General features: G+C 42.1%; 1 long non-coding RNA gene and 1 pseudogene across 20 annotated transcripts in view; one reads left to right on the top strand and one right to left on the bottom strand.

Moving 5' to 3' along the window:
- Positions 1-12,866, top strand: part of LOC117313967 (uncharacterized) — a 175,483-nt gene that overhangs the window by 13,185 nt on the left and 149,432 nt on the right. The gene's annotated exons all lie outside the window — the stretch shown is intronic.
- Positions 9,915-11,907, bottom strand: LOC109552139 (60 kDa heat shock protein, mitochondrial pseudogene; annotated as a pseudogene).

Here is a 12,866-nt window from a genome sequence, read left to right on the forward strand (position 1 = left end):
CTAAGTGTCCAAATGAAAGGAAGAGTCACATGTCTCTCACTTTTTTTTTTTTACATCTTTATTGGAGTATAATTGCTTTACGATGGTGTGCTAGTTTCTGCTTTATAACAAAGTGAATCAGTTATACATATACATATGTTCCGATATCTCTTCCCTCTTGCATCTCCCTCCCTCCCACCCTCCCTATCCCACCCCTCCAGGCGATCACAAAGCACCGAGCTGATCTCGCTGTGCTATGAGGCTGCTTCCCACTAGCTATCTACCTTACGTTTGATACTGTATATATGTCCATGCCTCTCTCTCGCTTTGTCACAGCTCACCCTTCCCCCTCCCCATATCCTCAAGTCCGTTCTCCAGTAGGTCTGTGTCTTTATTCCTGTCTTACCCCTAGGTTCTTCATGACATTTTTTTTTCTTAAATTCCATATATATGTGTTAGCATACGGTATTTGTCTTTTTTTTCTGACTTACTTCACTCTGTATGACAGACTCTAGGTCTATCCACCTCATTACAAATAGCTCGATTCCGTGTCTTTTTATGGCTGAGTAATATTCCATTGTCTATATGTGCCACATCTTCTTTATCCATTCATCCGATGATGGGCACTTAGGTTGTTTCCATCTGCGGGCTATTGTAAATAGAGCTGCAATGAACATTTTGGTACATGACTCTTTTTGAATTTTGGTTTTCTCAGCGTATATGCCCAGTAGTGGCATTGCTGGGTCATATGGTAGTTCTATTTGTAGTTTTTTAAGGAACCTCCATACTGTTCTCCATAGTGGCTGAACAAATTCACATTCCCACCAGCAGTGCAAGAGTGTTCCCTTTTCTCCACACCCTCTCCAACATTTATTGTTTCTAGATTTTTTGATGATGGCCATTCTGACTGGTGTGAGATGATATCTCATTGTAGTTTTGATTTGCATTTCTCTAATGATTAATGATGTTGGGCATTCTTTCATGTGTTTGTTGGCAGACTGTATATCTTCTTTGGAGAAATGTCTATTTAGGTCTTCTGCCCATTTTTGGATTGGGTTGTTTGTTTTTTTGTTATTGAGCTGCATGAGCTGCTTATAAATTTTGGAGATTAATCCTTTATCAGTTGCTGCATTTGCAAATATATTCTCCCATTCTGACGGTTTTCTTTTGGTCCTGTTTATGGTTTCCTTTGCTGTGCAAAAGCTTTGACGTTTCATTAGGTCCCATTTGTTTATTTTTGCTTTTATTTCCATTTCTCTAGGAGGTGGGTCAAAAAGGATCTTGCTGTGATTTATGTCTTAGAGTGTTCTGCTTATGTTTTCCTCTAACAGTTTGATAGTTTCTGGCGTTACATTTAGGTCTTTAATCCATTTTGAGCTTATTTTTGTGTATGGTATTAGGGAGTGATCTAATCTCATACTTTTACATGTACCTGTCCAGTTTTCCCCGCACCACTTATTGAAGAGGCTGTCTTTTCTCCACTGTACATTCCTGCCTCCTTTATCAAAGACAAGGTGACCACATGTGTGTGGGTTTATCTCTGGGCTTTCTATCCTGTTCCATTGATCTATCTTTCTGTTTTTGTGCCAGTACCATACTGTCTTGATTACTGTAGCGTTGTAGTATAGTCTGAAGTCAGGGAGCCTGATTCCTCCAGCTCCGTTTTTCGTTCTGAAGATTGCTTTGGCTATTCAGGGCCTTTTGTGTTTCCATGCAAATTGTGAAATTCTTTTTCTAGTTCTGTAAAAAATGCCAGTGGTAGTTTGATAGGGATTGCATTGAATCTGTAGATTGCTTTGGGTAGTAGAGTCATTTTCACAATGTTGATTCTTCCAATCCAAGAACATGGTATATCTCTCCATCTATTTGGATCATCTTTAATTTCTTTCATCAGTGTCGTATAGTTTTCTGCATACAGGTCTTTTGTCTCCTTAGGTAGGTTTATTCCTAGATATATTATTCTTTTTGTTGCAATGGTAAATGGGAGTGTTTTCTTGATTTCACTTTGAGATTTTTCATCATTAGTGTTTAGGAATGCCAGAGATTTCTGTGCATTAATTTTGTATCCTGCTACTTTACCAAATTCATTGATTAGCTCTAGTAGTTTTCTGGTAGCATCTTTAGGATTCTCTATGTATAGTATCATGTCATCTGCAAACAGTGACAGCTTTACTTCTTTTCCGATTTGTATTCCTTTTATTTCCTTTTCTTCTCTGATTGCTGTGGCTAAAACTTTCAAAACTATGTTGAATAAGAGTGGTGAGAGGGGGCAACCTTGTCTTGTTCCTGATCTTAGTGGAAATGCTTTCAGTTTTTCACCATTGAAGACGATGTTGGCTGTGGGTTTGTCATATATGGCCTTTATTATGTTGAGGAAAGTTCCCTCTATGCCTACTTTCTGCAGGGTTTTTAATCATAAATGGGTGTTGAATTTTGTCGAAAGCTTTCTCTGCATCTATTGAGATGATTATATGGTTTTTCTCCTTCAATTTGTTAATATGGTGTATCACGTTGATTGACTTGCATATATTGAAGAATCCTTGCATTCCTGGAATAAACCCCACTTGATCATGATGTATGATCCGTTTAATGTGCTGTTGGATTCTGTTTGCTAGTATTTTGTTGAGAATTTTTGCAACTATGTTCATCAGTGATATTGGCCTGTTGTTTTCTTTCTTTGTGACATCCTTGTCTGGTTTTGGTATCAGGGTGATGGTGGCCTCGTAGAATGAGTTTGGGAGTGTTCCTCCCTCTGCTATATTCTGTAAGAGTTTGAGAAGGATAGGTGTTAGCTCTTCTCTAAATGTTTGATAGAATTCGCCTGTGAAGCCATCTGGTCCTGGGCTTTCGTTTGTTGGAAGACTTTTAATCACAGTTTCAATTTCGGTACTTGTGATTGGTCTGTTCATATTTTCTATTTCTTCCTGATTCAGTCTTGGCTGGTTGTACATTTCTAAGAATTTGTCCATTTCTTCCAGGTTGTCCTTTTTTTTTTTTTTTGCAGTACACGGGCCTCTCACTGTTGTGGCCTCTCCCGTTGTGGAGCACAGGCTCCAGACACGCAGGCTCAGCGGCCATGGCTCACGGGCCCAGCAGCTCCGCAGCATGTGGGATCCTCCCAGACCAGGGCACAAACCCGTGTCCTCTGCATCGGAAGGCGGACTCTCAACCACTGCGCCACCAGGGAAGCCCCAGGTTGTCCATTTTATTGGCATAGAGTTGCTTGTAGTAATCTCTCATGATCTTTTGTATTTCTGCAGTGTCAGTTGTTACTTCTCCTTTCTCATTTCTAATTCTATTGATTTGAGTCTTCTCCCTTTTTTTCTTGATGAGTCTGGCTAATAGTTTATCAATTTTGTTTATCTTCTCAAAGAACCAGCTTTTAGTTTTATTGATCTTTGCTATCGTTTCCTTCATTTCTTTTTCATTTATTTCTGATCTGATTGTTATGATTTCTTTCCTTCTGCTAACTTTGGGGTTTTTTTTGTTCTTCTTTCTCTAATTGATTTAGGTGCAACGTTAGGTTGTTTAATCGAGATGTTTCCTGTTTCTTAAGGTAGGATTGTATTGCTTTAAACTTCCCTCTTAGAACTGCTTTTGCTGCATCCCATAGCTTTTGGGTCATCGTGTCTCCATTGTCATTTGTTTCTAGGTATTTTTTTTTATTTCCTCTTTGATTTCTTCAGTGATCACTTCGTTATTAAGTAGTGTATTGTTTAGCCTCCATGTGTTTGTATTTTTTACAGATCTTTTCCTGTAATTGATATCTAGTCTCATAGCATTGTGGTAGGAAAAGATACTTGATACAATTTCAATTTTCTTAAATTTACCAAGGCTTGATTTGTGACCCCAGATACGATCTATCCTGCAGAATGTTCCATGAGCACTTGAGAAGAATGTGTATTCTGTTGTTTTGGGATGGAATGTCCTATAAATATCAATTAAGTCCATCTTGTTTAATGCATCACTTAAAGCTTGTGTTTCCTTATTTATTTTCATTTTGGATGCTCTGTACATTGGTGAAAGTGGAGTGTTAAAGTCCCCTACTATGAATGTGTTACTGTCGATTTCCCCTTTTATGGCTGTTAGTATTTGCCTTATGTATTGAGGTGCTCCTATGTTGGTTGCATAAATATTTACAATTGTTATATCTTCTTCTTGGATCGATCCCTTGATCATTATGTAGTGTCCTTCTTTGTCTTTTCTAATAGTCTTCATTTTAAAGTCTATTTTGTCTGATAAGAGAATTGCTACTCCAGCTTTCTTTTGGTTTCCATTTGCATGGAATATCTTTTTCCATCCCCTTACTTTCAGTCTGTATGTGTCTCTAGGTCTAAAGTGGGTCTCTCGTAGATAGCAAATATATGGGTCTTGTTTTTGTATCCATTTAGCCAATCTGTGTCTTTTGGTGGGAGCATTTAGTCCATTTACATTTAAGGTAATTATATGTATGTTCCTATTCCCATTTTCTTAATTGTTTTGGGTTCGTTGTTGTAGGTCTTTTCCTTCTCTTGTGTTTCTTGCCTAGAGAAGTTCCTTTAGCAGTTGTTGTAAAGCTGGTTTGGTGGTGCTGAACTCTCTCAGTATTTGCTTGTCTGTAAAGGTTTTAATTTCTCCATCAAATCTGAATGAGATCCTTGCTGGGTAGAGTAATCTTGGTTGCAGGTTTTTCTCCTTCATCACTTTAAATATGTCCTGCCAGTCCCTTCTGGCTTGCAGAGTTTCTGCTGAAAGATCAGCTGTTAACCTTATGGGGATTCCCTTGTGTGTTATTTGTTGTTTTTCCCTTGCTGCTTTTAATATGTTTTCTTTGTATTTAATTTTTGACAGTTTGATTAATATGTGTCTTGGCGTATTTCTCCTTGGATTTATCCTGTATGGGACTCTCTGTGCTTCCTGGACTTAATTAACTATTTCCTTTCCCATATTAGGGAAGTTTTCAACTATAATCTCTTCAAATATTTTCTCAGTCCCTTTCTTTTTCTCTTCTTCTTCTGGAACCCCTGTAATTCGAATGTTGGTGTGTTTAATGTTGTCTCAGACGTCTCTTAGACTGTCCTCAGTGCTTTTCATTCTTTTTTCTTTATTCTGCTCTGCAGTAGTTATTTCCACTATTTTATCTTCCAGGTCACTTATCCGTTCTTCTGCCTCAGTTATTCTGCTATTGATCCCATCTAGAGTATTTTTAATTTCATTTATTGTGTTGTTCATCATTGCTTGTTTCATCTTTAGTTCTTCTAGGTGCTTGTTAAATGTTTCTTGCATTTTGTCTATTGTATTTCCAAGATTTTGGATCATCTTTACTATTATTACTCTGAATTCTTTTTCAGGTAGACTGCCTGTTTCCTCTTCATTTGTTAGGTCTGGTGGGTTTTTATCTTGCTCCTCCATCTGCTGTGTGTTTTTCTGTCTTCTGATTTTGCTTATCTTACTGTGTTTGGGGTCTCCTTTTTGCAGGCTGCAGGTTCGTAGTTCCCATTGTTTTTGGTGTCTGTCCCCAGTGGCTAAGGTTGGTTCAGTGGGTTGTGTAGGCTTCCTGGTGGAGGGGACTAGTGCCTGTGTTCTGGTGGATGAGGCTGGATCTTGTCTTTCTGGTGGGAAGGTCCACGTCTGGTGGTGTGTTTTGGGGTGTCTGTGGACTTATTATGATTTTAGGCAGCCTCTCTGCTAATGGGTGGGGTTGTGTTCCTGTCTAGCTAGTTGTTTGGCATAGGATGTCCAGCACTGTAGCTTGCTGGTCGTTGAGTGAAGCTGGGTGCTGGTGTGTAGATGGAGATCTCTGGGAGATTTTCGCCATTTGATATTATGTAGAGCTGGGAGGTCTCTTGTGGACCAGTGTCCTGAAGTTGGGTCTCCCACCTCAGAGGCACAGCACTGACTCCTGGCTGCAGCACCAAGAGCCTTTCATCCACACAGCTCAGAATAAAAGGGAGATAAAGTAGAAAGAAAGAATTAGTAGGAGTAGAAAGAAAGAAAGAAAGGAGGGAGGGAGGCAGGAAGGAAGAAAGGAAGGAAGGAGGGAAGGAAAAAAGAAAGAAGATAAAGTGAAATAAAATTAAGTAAGATAAAATATAATAAATTTATTAAAATAAAAAATAATTTTTAAGAGAAAAAAAGAAAAAATTTTAAAAAAAACGGACGGATAGAACCCTAGGACAAATGGTGGAAGCAAAGCTATAGAGACAAAATCTCACACAGAAGCATACACATACACAGTCACAAAAAGAGGAAACGGTGAAAAAAATCATAAATCTTCCTCTCAGAGTCCACCTCCTCAATTTGGGATGATTCGTTGTTTATTCATGTATTCCACAGATGCAGGGTACATCAAGTTGATTGTGGAGCTTTAAACCGCTGCTTCTGAGGCTGCTGGGAGAGATTTCCCTTTCTCTTCTTTGTTCTCAGAGCTCCCAGGGGCTCAGCTTTGGATTTGGCCCCGCCTTTGCGTGTAGGTAGCCAGAGGGCGTCTGTTCTTTGCTCAGACAGGACAGGGTTAAAGGAGCCGCTGATTCGGGGGCTCTGGCTCACTCAGGCCGGGGCGGGGCGGGGCGGGGGGGGGGGGAGGGAGGGGCACGGAGTGCGGGGGGGGGAGGGGCACGGAGTGCGGGGCGGGCCTGCGTCGGCAGAGGCCGGCGTGACGTTGCACCAGCGTGAGGCGCGCTGTTCGTTCTTCCGGGGCAGCTGTCCCTGGATCCCGGGACCCTGGCAGTGGCGGGCTGCACAGGCTCCCCGGAAGGGGGGTGTGGATAGTGACCTGTGCTCGCACACAGGGTTCTTGGTGGCGGCAGCAGCGGCCTTAGCGTCCCATGCCTGTCTCTGCTGTCCACGCTTTTAGCCGTGGCTCGCGCCTGTCTCTGGCTCTCCTTTAAGCAGCGCTCTTAATCCCCTCTCCTCGCGCTCCAGGAAACAAAGAGGGAAGAAAAAGTCTCTTGCCTCTTTGGCAAGTCCACACCTTTCTCCGGACTCCCTCCCGGCTAGCCGCTTCGCACCAACCCCCTGCAGGCTGTGCTCACGCCGCCAACCCCAGTCCTCTCCCGGCGCTCCGACCGAAGCCCGAGCCTCAACTCCCAGCACCGCCCGCCCTGGCGGGTGAGCAGAGAAGCCTCTCGGCCTGGTGAGTGCCAGTCAGCACCGATCCTCTGTGCGGGAATCTCTCCGCTTTGCCCTCCGCACCCTGTTGCTGTGCTCTCCTCCGCAGCTCCGAAGCTTTCCCCCTCCGCCCCCCGCAGTCTCCGCCTTCATAGGGGCTTCCTAGTGTGGAGAAACCCTTCCTCCTTCACAGCTCCCTCCCACTGGTGCAGGTCCCTTCCCTATCCTTTTGTCTCTGTTTATTCTTTTTTCTTTTGCCCTACCCAGGTACGTGGGGGTGGGGGGGTTCTTGCCTTTTGGGAGGTCTGAGGTCTTCTGCCAGCGTTCAGTAGGTGTTCTGTAGGAGTTGTTCCACGTGTAGATGTATTTCTGGTGTATCTGTGGGTAGGAAGCTGATCTCTGCGTCTTATTCTTCCGCCATCTTCCCCAGCAATCTTCACATGTCTCTCATTTTAAGTCAAACACTAGAAATGATGAAGCTTAGTGAGGAAGGCAAGTCAAAAGCATAGACAGGCCAAAAGTCAGGCCTCTTGCACCAGTTAGCCAAGTTGTGAACACAGAGGAAACGTTCTTGAAGAATATTACAAGCGCTGCTCCAGTGAACCCATAAATGATAAGAAAGTGAAACAGCCTTACTGCTGATATGGAGAAAGTGTTAGTGGTCTGGATAGAAGATCAAACCAGCCACAACATTCCCTTAAGCCACAGCCTAATCTAGAGCCAGGTCCTAACTCTCTTCTATTCTATGAAGGCTGAGAGAAGTGAGGAAGCTGCAGAACAAGCGTTTGAAGCTATCAGATGTTGGTTCACGAGGCCTAAGGAAAGAAGCCATCTCTGTAACATAAAAGTGCAGGGTGAAGCAGCAAGTGCTGATGCAGAAGCTACAGCAAGTATCCAGAATATCTAGCTAAGATAATTTATGAAGGTGGCTATACTGAACAACAGATTTTCAATGTTGATAAAACAACTTTCCCTTGGAAGAAGATGCCATCTAGGATTTCAATAGCTAGAGAGGAGAAGTCAATATCTGGCTTCAAAGCTTCAAAGGACAGGCTGACTCTCTTGTTATGGCTAAAGCAGCTGGTGATTTGCCATTAAAGCCAATGCTCATTTACCATTCTGAGAATCCTAGGGCCCTTAAGAATTATGCTAACTCTACTCTGCCTGTGTTCCATCAATGCAACAGCAAAGCCTGCATGACAGCTAGCACATCTGTTTACAACATGGTTAACTGAATATTTTAAGCCCCCTGTTGAGAACTACTCCTCAGAAAAAAAAAGATTCCTTTCAAAATATTACTGCTCATTGACAGTGCACCTGGTCACCCAAGAGCTCTGAAGGAGACATACAACAAGATAAATGTTGTTTTCATGCCTGCTAACATAGCATCCATTCTGCAGCTCGTGGATCAAGGAGTCATTTTTACTTCCAAATCTTATTATTTAGGAAATATATTTCATAAGGCTATAGCTGCCATAGATAGTGATTCCTCTGATGAATGTGGGCAAAATCGAAAACCTTCTGGAAAGTATTCACCATTCTGATGCCATTAAGAACATTCAAGATTCATAGGAAGAGGTCAATATTAATAGAGGTCAAGTATCAATATTAACAGGAGTTTGGAAGAAGTCTATTCCAACCCTCATGTATGACTTTGAGGGGTCCAAAACTTCAGTGAAGGAAGTTACCACAGCTCTGGTGGAAATAGCAAGAGAGCTAGAATTAGAAGTAGAGCCTGAAGATGTGACTGAATTGCTGCAGTCTCAGGATAAGACTTGAATGGATGAGGAGTTGCTTTTTATGCACAGAAAATGGTTTCTTGAGATGGAATCTACTCCTGGAGGAGATGCTGTGAGGATTATCAAAATGACAACAAAGGATTTAGAATATGACATAAATTTAATTGATAAAGCAGCAGCAGGGCTTGAGAAGGTTGGCTCCAAGTTGAAGGAAGTTCTACTGTGACTATCAAACAGCATTGCATGTTACAGAGAAATCATTTGGTAAAGTAAGAGTGGTATGGCACTCTTGTGCCAATTGTGGTGTGGCAAATTTCATTGTTGTCTTATTTTAAGACATTGCCATAGGACTTCCCTGGTGGCGCAGTGGTTAAGAACCCACCTGCCACCTGCCAGTGCCGGGGACACGGGTTTGAGCCCTGGTCTGGAAAGATCCCACATGCCACAGAGCAACTAAGCCCGTGAGCCAAAACTACTGAGCCTGCACTCTGGAGCCTGTGAGCCACAACTACTGAGCCCGTGTGCCACAACTACTGGAGCCCGTACGCCTAGAGCCCATGCTCTGCAACAAGAGAAGCCACCGCAATGAGAAGTCTGCACATCGCAACGAAGAATAGCCCCCGCTCATCACAACTAGAGAAAGCCTGCATGCAGCAATGAAGACCCAACGCAGCCAAAAATACATAAATGAATAAATAAATTTATTTTTTTTAAAAAGACATAGTCACAGCCACCCCAGCCTTCAGCAACCACCACCCCGATCAGTCAGCAGCCATCGACATGAAGGCAAGTCCCTCCACCAGCAAAAAAGCTCAGGTGATGGTTAGCATTTTTTAGCAAGGAAGTATTTTTCAATTAAGATAAATACATTGTTCTTTTATTTATTTTTTTTAACTTTAAACAATTTTTATTACACAAAGGTTGTCACATAATTGGATATTGCTCTACTCTGTACACAATTATTCTTACTCTCCACAGAAAGGCTGCTTCTTAGCTTCTCATCTGTTGATGGCAATCACTAAAATCCTGATTTTAACAGAATAGTAGTAAAAATGCCTCAGTGATTTAAGTTGAAAGCAGTACATTGGTGCATGGCTCTTATACTCATTTACCAGGAATGTACAAATGTCTTTATTCAAAAATACAAAATAAATTATCTGTAGGCATGGACAATGACAGCAGTAAACCATTCTATGTTGTCAACTGAAACCAGTAACTGATGGTTATAGTGATTTTCTTAAACATCAGCCAGCCTTTTCTTCAGTCATCTCCTTCAACTGACCTCTCAAAGTTATTGGTGAGGAACGCTGCCTCGAACTTCCTCTCACAGCTCATTAATGATGGTAAAGCCCTATTCTAGGAATTAGAACATGCCACCTCCCATCCCACCTCCCATCCCACCCATTCCGCCCATTCCAGGATCCTTCTCTTCTTTAGGAATTTCTGTGACTACAACTTCTGCTGTAGTTAACAGAGAGGCCACTCCAGCAGCATCCAGTAATGCAGTTCTTACAACCTTAGTTGGATCAATGATTCCTTTTTCCACCATATTCACAAAATCTCCAAGCATAGCATCATAACCAACTTCTGAAGAACTTTGCAAAATTTTCTCAACTATCAATGATCCTTCGACACCTGCATTTTTAGCAATGGTCATTGCAGGAATTTTGAGTGCTTTTTTAATAATTTCTATACCAATTTTTTGATCTTCATTAGCTGGAGTTATTGAATCCAAGGCTGGAAGGCACCGAAGCAGGGCACAGCCCTCTCCCAAAACAATGCCTTCTTCAACAGCAGCTCGTGTAGCATTAAGGGCATCTGTAACTTTGTCTTTCTTTTCATTCACTTCAACATCACTTGTCCCACCAACCTTTAGCACAGCAACACCATCTGAGAGTTTTGCCAGATGTTCATTCAATTTTTCCTTTTCATATTCACTAGTTGTAATATCTAACTGCTCGATGATTTCTTGAATACGCTTTTCAATTTGAGCCTTGTCACCTTTTCCTTTCAAGAGCATGGCATCATCTTTGGTCACAATGACCTCTCCAACTTTTCCTAAGTCATGAGGCTGACCATCTTCAAGATTTAGAGTTAGTCTTTCTTCTCCAAATACTGCACCACCAGTAGCAATAGCCATGTCTTTAAGCTGGTTCTTTCTATTGTCACCAAAACCTGGAGCTTTGACTGCTACAACCTGAAGACCAACTTTCAGCCTATTCAAAACGAGTGTACTTAGAGCTTCTCCGTCCACGTCTTCAGCAGTTATGACCAAGGGCTTACGGTGAGCATTGGCAATTTCGAGAGCAGGAACAATGGACTGGACACTAGAAATTTTCTTTTCACTTAACAGAACATAGGCATCTTGGAATTCACATTTCTGACCTTTTGATGTATTAATAAAGTATGGAGAGATATACCCTCTATCAAACTTCATGCCTTCAATAATTTCTAATTCATCATTCAGTGTTTTTCCATCCTTTACTGTGATAACGCCCTTTCTTCCAACCTTCCTCATCGCATCAGAAATGATGCTGCCGATTTCTTTGTCTCCATTTGCAGAAATCGTAGCAACCTGGGCGATCTCTTCCGGGGTTGTCACAGGTTTAGACTGCTTCTTAAGTTCAGCAAGTACAGCATCAACAGCTAACATCACACCTCTCCTGATTTCCACGGGATTAGCACCTTTGCTAATCTTCTCGAAGCCTTCCTTAGCAATGGAGCGTGCCAGTACAGTCACAGTAGTGGTGCCATCCCCAGCCTTTTCGTTTGTGTCATTGGCAACATCTTGAACAAGTTTCGCGCCAATATTTTTATATTTATCCTTTAAGTCAATGGACTTTGCAACAGTCACACCATCTTTTGTCACTTTGGGACTTCCCCAACTCTGTTCAATAATAACCGTCCTTCCCTTTGGCCCCATAGTAACGGCTACAGCATCAGCTAAAAGGTCTACACCTTGAAGAATTAAGGCTCGGGCATCTGCACCAAATTTTACGCCTTTGGCATAAGCCCGAGTGAGATGAGGAGCCAGTGCCCTGGACACTGGCCTAATCTGGCAAAGGACTGCGGGCAATCGAAGCATTTCTTGGGCAGCGGCACGGCTAGTGGGCGACGAGACAGGCCGTCGGTGACGAGTGACATTGTTCTTTTAGACATAATGCTATTGCACACTTAATGGACTATGGTATAGTATAAACATAACTATTGGCATTAGGAAGCCAAAAATTCCTAGCAGCTTGGTTTATTGCGATGTTCACTTTATTGCAATGGTCTGGAACCGAACCCGCAGTGTCTCTGAGGTATGCCTATATTGGCATAATGTAATCAAAATGGCTGAAACCCCTTTTTTGTTCTATATGCCTTATATGACTTACAAGGAGGTTAAATGTTCTGCATTTGTTTGAGCAGCACCTATACTTCTTCATACAGGCACTTATTCACTCAAAAATATTTACTGAGTGCCTACTATGTGATGACAGTTTTCTAAGCAGTAGGTACTGATTCAGCCATTCATTCAATAAATATTTACTGAGCACCTAATATGTACCAGACAGGTGAGCTTCCAAGGAAAATGTAGTCAACGAAATGAATGAAAGCTCTATTCTCATGGAGCTTCCATGTTAGTGGAGCAATACAAAAATGAAGAAAATAGAGTCTTTGAATAGTAGAGGTGCTGTGCAGGGCAAGCTAAAGGGAATTGGGATGCCCTGAGTTGGGACTGGTATTTTGTGTAAAGGAGTCAGGGAAGGCCTCATGGCTAGGTTCATATCTGATCAGAAACCTGAAGGAAGTCAGAGAGTGGACCATGTGGCCATCTGGGAGACAGTGTTCCAGGTGGAGGGACCAGCACGGGCAAAGGCCCTGAGGTGGAGCATGCTTGGTATGGCATGAAAATACAAAGGTGAAAACACTAGACACTGGTTTTACCTTCTTGGATTGTAGAGTCTGGTTGTGGAGGCAGAGAGTAATCAAATATCTCCCACATAGATGTCTAATTCTGAAGAGCCCATGTGCCAAGAGGGAAGCACAGATGGGGCTGGAAGATCCTATAAAAAT

The sequence above is a fragment of the Tursiops truncatus genome, chromosome 10 (assembly GCF_011762595.2).
Source record: "Tursiops truncatus isolate mTurTru1 chromosome 10, mTurTru1.mat.Y, whole genome shotgun sequence".
In the NCBI taxonomy this organism is placed as follows: Eukaryota; Metazoa; Chordata; class Mammalia; order Artiodactyla; family Delphinidae; genus Tursiops; species Tursiops truncatus.